Source organism: Zonotrichia leucophrys, unplaced genomic scaffold (genome assembly GCF_028769735.1).
Source record: "Zonotrichia leucophrys gambelii isolate GWCS_2022_RI unplaced genomic scaffold, RI_Zleu_2.0 Scaffold_299_64363, whole genome shotgun sequence".
Taxonomy (NCBI): Eukaryota; Metazoa; Chordata; class Aves; order Passeriformes; family Passerellidae; genus Zonotrichia; species Zonotrichia leucophrys.
In genome coordinates this window covers 27,339-36,061 of record NW_026992504.1, presented here as the reverse complement: position 1 = coordinate 36,061, position 8,723 = coordinate 27,339, and the positions used below count along the sequence as shown (strand labels likewise).

Genomic DNA, 8,723 nt, shown 5'->3' with positions numbered 1-8,723 from the left:
TCATCGATCCCAGGATGACTCAGAGGAGGAGGAATGGAGGAATGTGTAGCTTTGTCCACTAAGGGGCAAAGGTGAGGGTCCTACCCTCACAAGAGCAGTGGGGATATATCGCATGTTACAACTTTTTGGTTTTCTAATCTTGGGGTCTTGGTTCCAGCTGAGGTCTTTGCTCAGGGCGAGGGGCAACAAAGGTTCTCAGCGTCTCCGCAGGCTCAGTACTTTGCTCCTCACATCCAGACATAACTTTGATCTCTTAATTCTGTATTGGCTTGTTGTTTTTGGAGTTTTTTCGGTAAGTTTGGTAGGGTGGCTTCCCATGGCATGCTGGTCTCAAGGTTATTTTGCATGCCCTCTGATGCCCCCCCCATGTCTCCTCCTTTCACTGTCCAGGGAGAAGGGCTATTAACTTAGCTTTAGGCAGGGCCATACTGATACAAAAGGAGAAATTAACAAAAACAACCAGTGATTACAATAACAAACAGGTAGAACTCCACCTTGGCAGCAACTGGTGTAACTGGTTCACACTGCACCCCTTTCTTTTTTTTTTAATTGGCAGATTTTTTACTTATAACAACCTACAACCTTTCTCACCACCTGGACACCCACCCCCCCAGTCAATCCACTCCCCCTGGACTCTGCACAACTCCCAACACACCATTTGTCTGGGGGAAAGCACAGACTGTGTCAAGGCAGCAGAGCCCAGACCTGGCCTGACTTCCCTGGACCGCCGGAAAGGAGGAAATCCAGACCCACAGACACACACATGGACACAGAGCAAAGCTTTGCTCAAAGGGTTTACTGATTCTTGATGAATGATTATTCAGGGGAAATGGCCCAGGGCTCAAAGGGTTCAGGGGGTTTCTCCAGGGATGATCATCTCCTCATGCCACTGGAGAGGAAAAAGTACACTGGTCCTTCACACCCTAAAAGACAAAGCCCAGAACATGACCTCTGGAGCCCACTGGGCCATGGATGGGCTTTGTCCCCAGCCCTATCCCTGCAGGCACGGCTCACCTAGGCATCCAGAGCGGCAGCCAGGCGCTTCTGCCGCAGGAGAGCCCGCAGCTCTTCAGCCACAGGGGGCTGGGGAAAAGGTAGCGTTAGAGACACACTGGGGGCACCGGGCTGCACTGGGAGGCAGGGGAGAGCAGGGGGGCCTTGGGGAAGGGGCTGTGGCAGCAATGGGGTGCAGGAGCTGCTGTGCTGCTGCCCAGAAGCACTGGGCTTCTGGCCAAGAGGCACAGCTGGGGCAGGGGCTGCGTCCTGGCTCATCCAGGGGGTCCTGGGGTGACAGGGATGGAAATGCAGCAGGGCCCTGGGCAAAGGCTTCCCTGGGGAGGAGCCCTGGGGCAGGGCATTGTCTGGGCTGTCAGGAGGGGTGCACTGGGCTGTGCTGGGACACACTGGGATGGCCTGGGCTGTGGTGGCCATGCAAGGGGAGGGTCTGACACCAGCAGAACACGTGGTACCCACCAGAGGCGTTTCCAGGACCACGACATTGTCTAAATCCAACTGCAGAGAGAGCTGGAGACCTCGCTGGTCACTGGGATGTCCCCAGTGCCAGCAAGGGATGGGGGAACACCACTGCCCCCCAATTCCCTGAGGGGATGCCCTCCAATGCCAGCAGCCCACTCACCTCCTGGAGATCATCTTGGGTTCCTTCCAGGAGTGCCTGGAAAGGAGAACAAAGGCTGGGTCCGGACTGGACCTTGTGGGGCTGGGGGGACACGGGTGAAGGGAGCAGGGTGCAGGCAGAGGGATGGGAATTCAGGGCCTCCAAGGAGATCTGTTTGAGGTTGGGGGAGACCCAAAAACACTGATCTGGGGTCAATTGAGAGACCAGAGGACAGGGCTGGGGGTGTGGAAGGAGCAGGGTGTGAGGTACAGGGGAGGAGAAAGGAATTGAGGTGTAGGGACATGGGAGTGCAAGGGAGGGGCTTGGTGGGGACAGAAGAATGAGGACAGGTGGGGACAAAACCAACAGGACTGGGAGATGGTGGGGGGGGTGGGGGGGTGAGTCAGGGAATTGTACAGGGGGACCCTTCTGCAGTGGCCAGGAAGAAAGGCAAAGGATTGAGGGGGGACTTTAAAGGAAAGGCCTCAGGAATGGTGAGTGGGAGGGCACCTGGGGACCCTGAATGGGACACAAAGGGGGGACCAAAAGGGTGGGATGGGAGGCCAGAAAGGGCAGGATGTGGGGACAGCGTTTGGCGGGTGCCTCACCTTGGCCTGTGCCGGGGGGCACAGCAGGATGGAGAAGAGCAGGGCCACGCTGAGCACAGCCACCTTCATCTTCCTCTCGCTCTGGGCAGCGCTGCCTGAGGCTGCAGCAGGTGAGGAGCACCTTTATCCCTGCCGGGACTCCTCCCTGCACCCTCCCTGCCAGCCCCCAGGCCAAAGCCCGGCTTGGCACAGCCCCCAGCCCTGGCCACAAGCCCAGCCCTGGCACAGAGTCCATCCCACCCCACCTGTGGCACGGATCCAGCCCCCTTGCCCGGCATCCCTCCAGCTTCCTGCACGGGGCAACTGCCCCTGGAAGGGCCCAGGCACCTGGGGGGCCAAGGGGGGCAGGCAGGGAGCCAAAGGCACCTGGGGACCCTGTGGGGACAGCCCCCAGTCCAACACAATCCATCCTCCAACAGCCCCCAGTGCCAGATCCCCGATCTCCTGCTGCCCCTCCCCTCCCAGAGCTTTCCGTGTGGGACACCCCAGAGCTTAGCCCGGCCCCAAACCCAGCATGTGGGAGAACAAGGGGAACAAGGGACATGTGATCAGGTGGCTGATTGGCATCTCAGGCACTGCAGACACTGGGGAGCACTGGGCAATGCTGATCACCTGCAGACAAGGCTGAGGGCTGGGGAATGGCTCAGCAGTGACAATTCCCACATCCACACAACCCGATACCCCTTTCCCCGAAGATGCCGAACCCGACCAAGCTCCATGCCCAGAGCATTGTCCAGAGGGGAATATGCCCTGCCCTGCCCCTCATCCTATCACACCTGCAGCCACGGAGCCCTCCCAGAGCACCTGGGTCATGGCCCTGGCTCTGGGCCCAGGCCAGCACTGGCCCTGAGCAGGATGTGCCCATCCCAGGGGCATGGGAAAGTGGGCACCTGTCCCCAGGCAGCCACTCGCAGCTAACTGGGATAACAGAGGTGCCCTGTGAGGAGGAGGGGTGTTGGTGCCCTGCCAGCATCTCTGACAAGCCCTGTTTACCCAGGGCCTGAGGCACCAGGAGGACATTCAGACATCTTGGGCTTTCAGGGAGGAAAATCCACAGTGAAGTGGTTCCTGAGAGCTGTCTATAGCTGTGATTCCTGTTTGACATTCCAGGGCATTAGTGAAGAGTTCTGCACATCTCTTTCCCCAGGGACAATGTGGATCCATCAGGGAAGTGTTATGACCCAGCTGGGAAAACATTTCAGGCCACTGCCTTGACTATATTTGCTCTGGAACTCACCCAAGAAGGAAGATTTTCCTTGGGAGTTTTGCTGCTTTGTGCCCTTGGAGGAGACACCAGAGTGTCCTCCTGGGGGATTCTTTGTCCGGATGGACAAGAGTTGTGACATCATTGGTGGGCTGAGGTCATTTTGGAGAGAAATTGAGGAAGTGTCTGCAGGGCCCTAAATAGTGAATGAATGGATGAAGGAGATTCTCACTGTCCTGACCCACTATCCAGCAAAACCACAGCCAAGGGAAGAGGCCTGGTGGAATCAGGGGGAAGCAGACCTTGTTGAGCCTGGCGCACACTGGGCAGTGTGGGGTGATCCCCTGCTGGTGTCCTAGCAGTCAGTGCAATACCACTGCTCTGATGGACTGGGCCCTTCAGAAACAAAAGAAGTGATCAAGCTCAGGGGAGGAGGGGATCTGGTCGCACTTCTCTTCTCTGGGAGTTTCTCTCCGAGGGGGGACATTCCATGAGAATGGGGATGCGGTAAAGGACAGGGTGAGGGCAGCTGCTCCCTCTCTCTCTGGGCTGCGGAGGAGGACGCTGGGAGCTGCTGCTTGGGAAAAGGAATTGGTTGCTGCGGGTGGCCAGAGCAGCTTCCCCAGGCAGGTGCTGTCAGGTGCCTGCAGCACCAAAAGCGTCTCCACTTGGGGCTGCCTTGACAACTCCCTCAGCCCAGCAGACCCTGAGCCCGGATGGTGCAATCAAAGCCTCAGCAGAGGGACGAGAGGACTCCTCACACAGCAGATCCAGCCGGGTTTATTAAGGGAAAATCCAAGGGTCCAGGTGAAGTGAGGGTGCAGAGGGAAACAGGAGCAAGCAGGAACACAACCTCTGCTGAAGGGAACCAGAGGCGAAGAGCCAGGAGCAGGGCTGGGGCCAGGGTATATAACTGGAGGAAGGCAGGAGGGGTCAGGGTACAAGTGATCCAATGGAGAAGGGAGCCAGGGCTGGAGATAAGGTGGGGTGACACGGGATGCACCAATGGGGGAGCAGCAATTTTTTTGGAAAAAGAAGACAAAACGCAGCAATTTCCTGGTGCCAAGACTGTCACCACCCAGACCTGGTATTTGATGGCACTGCCCATGCCCAGATCTGGACATTACCCTGTGCCACCACAGCCCAAATGCAGGAATCTGCTGGCAAAGAAAGCCAAACCAGGTAAATACCTGGTGCCTACACCAGCCCAATCTTATGTTTGCTGGCACCGCCAGTGCCCAGATCTGGAATTTTTCAGATGCCTGCACAGCATAATTCTAGCAGTTTGCTGGCACACAAAGTTAACATTTGGCAATTTCCCAGTGGCAGCACATTCCCTGCCAAGATCTGGTGTTGAAGATTGCAATGCAAGGTGTTTTTAATTACCATCTGTATGGCAGACTATCTTTTGTCAAGTGGGCAGTTTGCTTTATCTCTCTCTTTGAGTGACCACATTCACACCTCCCTCGGGAGGGGACATCTGCTGATAACAGACTATTGAATGTCACTGCATGACTGATAAGAACTATAACATCCCATTGTGAGATGCTCCGCCCAGAGGGAGGAGCCAAGAATTGCTACCCAGATATACTCCAGAGGTTTTTGAGATACCAGTGATAGTGGAACCCTGGAAAAAGTTAAAGATAGAATCTAAAATGTTAGGCTTTGTGCTTTCCCAGATCAACTGCACCTGCGTAAGCAGTATGATAAATTATATAATTGTTAGATGTGATGATTGTTTAGTAATTAAATGTGTTTATTATATAACCATAAGAAGAATAGTGAGAAAGTATGTTGGAAATTCAGAGAGGGGCTAAATTTATGTATACAATAGAACAGTATAAGTTTAATAATTAACATGAAAGTAACGATAGAGTATAAAACATGATCATTTCGGATGTATGGTCGGAGTCAGATTTGGGTTGAATATATCCCGATTCCCGGAGCTCTTAATATAAAGCACCGCATATAATCCCCCTTGATTATGTGTTTTTGAACGCTAACACCAGCACGGCTTTCTCCACGGAATTCCCCAGAGGAACACCAGCTGTCTCTTCTCCCACTGGATCTTCAGAGGAAGAATACATCCTTCTCTACAGATACCCCCCGCTCCAGCAGAACCACATCTGACACTTCAGGAGGGCTGCAGCCACATTTCCAATTGGACTGCCACCAACACCCTGACCCACAGGGTGTCATGTTGGGTTCTGTTGTTCTAGTGTACTGCATTGTTTATTTTATCCTTTATTTTTTTTCCCCTATTAAAGAACTGTTATTTCCTGCTCCCATATTTTTGCCTGAGAGCCCCTTATTTAAAATTTATAGCAATGCCGAGGGGTGGGAAGGGTTTACATTCTCCATTTCAGGGGAGATTCCTGCCTTCCTTAGCAGACTCCTGTCTTTCCAAACCAAGACAGATTTTGGCGCCTAACATGCAGCTAGAGGGCACAGAAACAAAAAGGGAAAAACAGTTCTTGAATAATCTAATTTTTTGTATGTGTGCCGCTATAGAAACCTCATTAAGCGACACCATGTGGTCCAGCTTGCCCTGGTTTGGGTGGCACATGATCATGACTGCATTTCTCCCATTTGTATCTAAACATGAGTCCTATAACCAAGGCTACTCTGTCTGTTATCCAGCGTGTTTTATGGATGAATAAGGGGAGGAATTCATAGATTTTTGACTTCCTCTGGAAAGCAGGCACATGGATTCACAGCTATCACACACTAACTGTATGTTTTTAGGGTTACTTTAATAATGGCACTTGCTGTAAGGAAATGACACCAGGCAAAATCTTCTTCCAAGCATTTAACCATCTCTTTGGGTCCACCCCGCCAGTTTTTGAAGGTTTCAGTTCCACTCTAAATATTAATGATATCATACAGTGGCTGGTGTTGCTGATAGGCCTGCTCTATTTAGCATTTAGAGAGAAGGGGAGACTAACCTGGATAACCACCCTGACACCTACCCCAGAATGTAATACGCCACCAGAGTCTGGGGATGCTGCTGCCCCAGAGCCTGACCCTAGCCCACATCCCACCCCAGATGTGAACTACCCAGATTGGCTGGGGGGTCTGGTGAAGGAGATACGTGAGATGGACCAGATGCTGAAGGAATACACTTCCCCAGCTGGTGAGAAACCCTCCCTCTGCCTTGAAGAGGGAAAGTGTAATAGTGCAGCAGCGGAACCCACAGATGTTACAACTGTCCAGGTTCCAGCTGAATTGCAAAGGCAGTCACAGCCAGCAGCAGTTGCCCCTCTAGAAACAAGGAGATCTAAGACAAAAGCAGAGCACCCAGATAGGGGAGGGCCCTCACAACCTACAGGGGAGCCAGAGGTTGCAATCATCATGGAGTCCCTGATGTACAAAAGTCTCCGTAATCTGCGCAAAGACATTGTACGATGGGGATGTGAGGCTTATACAACCTGGCTACTTCGCCTCTGAGATCTTATGAGTAAAAGTGTCCAGCTGGATGGTGGTGAGGCAAGGACTTTGGGACCCTTGACCCACGACTCAGGTATCAATCAGATTGTTGTAAAGGAGCCAGGGTCTCTTTCCCTCTGGGAGCGGCTTTTAATGAGTGTCAGAGAGAGGTTTATCCACAGGGAGAGAATGCAGGACCAGCACCACAGAATGTGCTGGAAGACCCTTGAGGAAGAGATCCAACAGCTGAGAGAAGTGGCAGAATTAGAGGTACTCTTTGGGAGGGATGGACAGCATGATAATGACCCCGACAAAGTCGGGTGCACAGGGCAAATGTTGTGGAGCCTGGCAAATCCTGGGCCATACCAATACACCACCTTTATTGCAACAATAAATGCTGATAACAACCAAGAGAGAGTGGGTTCTGTAGCCAACAAGCTTAAGAATTATGAAAGTATGATCAATGGACTGATGCAGGCTCATGTCTCTGCTGTGATTAAGGACCTCAAAGAGGAGATGAGGGAGGTGGTGAGGGAAGAGGTGAGGAGGAACAGTTCCCACATTGCACCACTGTGAGTCACAGGCCCCAGAGTCAGAGCCCAACATTCCCCAGCTAGAGAGAGGGGGGTATACCCCACGGGCTGACCTGTGCTTTTTTCTGCGTGACCACGGGGAAGACATGGGAAGGTGGGATGGAAAACGCACTTCTGTCCTGGCAGCACGGGTGCGTCAGCTCAAGGAGGGAAACACAAATCAAGGAAACTCCAGTAAAGTGAAGGTAGCCTCAACCTCCCATGACCGAGCTGCTGAGTATGATCTGTCAGATCCCCTGGAAGGTACCTCTACCATGAATACCCAGGGTTAGAGGGGCCCTGCCTCCAGCCAGCGAGAGGCACGGGAAAACCGGATTTTCTGGACGGTGTGGATCCGATGGCCTGGCACATCAGAACCACAAAAGTACGATGCTTTAGTTGATACTGGTGTACCCTGATACCATCGGGACATGTGGGGGCAGAACCTGTTTCCATTGCCCGGCTGACAGGGGAATAACAGCAATTGACCCTGTTAGAAGCCAAGGTGAGCCTGACTGGGAAAGAGTGGAAAAAACATCCTATTGTGACTGGCCCAGAGGCCCCGTGTATTCTGGGCATAGATTTCCTCCTGAACGGCTATTACAAAGACCCAAAGGGACTCAGATGGGCTTTTGGCATAGCTGCTGTGGAGGCAGAAAACATCAAGCAGTTGAACACTTTGCTTGGACTATCAGAAAACCCGTCTGCAGTAGGACTCCTGAAGGTGGAAGAGCAAAGACCACCAATTGCCACCTAGACAGTGCACCGCCGGCAGTATCAGATGAATCAAGATGCCATGATCCCCATCCACAAAATGATCTGTGAGCTGGAGAGCCAAGGGGTGGTCAGCAAGACCCACTCACCCTTCAACAGCCCCATTTGGCCTGTGCGTAAATCTGAAGGAGAATGGAGATTGACTGTGGACTATCGTGCATTGAATGAAGTGACTCCACCACTGAGCGCTGCTGTGCCGGACATGCTGGAACTCCAGTACGAGCTGGAGTCCAAGGCAGCAAAATGCTTTGCCACCATTGACATTGCTAACACATTTTTCTCCATTCCTGTGGCAGCAGAATGCAGGCCTCAGTTTGCTTTCACCTGGAGGGGCGTGCAGTACACCTGGAACTGACTGCCCCAGGGGTGGAAGCACAGCCCCACCATCTGCCATGGACTGATCCAGGCTGCACTGGAAAAGGGTGAGGCTCCAGAGCACCTGCAGTATATTGATGACATCATTGTGTGGGGGAACACGGCAATGGAAGTATTTGAGAAAGGAGAGAGGATCCAGATTCTGCTAG

The 8,723-nt window shown here is 53.0% G+C and overlaps 1 long non-coding RNA gene across 1 annotated transcript; it reads right to left on the bottom strand.

Moving 5' to 3' along the window:
• Positions 1-1,473: 1,473 nt before the first annotated feature.
• Positions 1,474-2,296, bottom strand: LOC135441455 (uncharacterized). The gene is made up of 3 exons (XR_010438493.1): positions 2,224-2,296; positions 1,637-1,672; positions 1,474-1,524 (listed from the first exon to the last, which is right to left on the bottom strand). It is a non-coding gene; the product is annotated as an uncharacterized LOC135441455 (long non-coding RNA).
• Between the last annotated feature and the right edge of the window lie 6,427 nt (positions 2,297-8,723).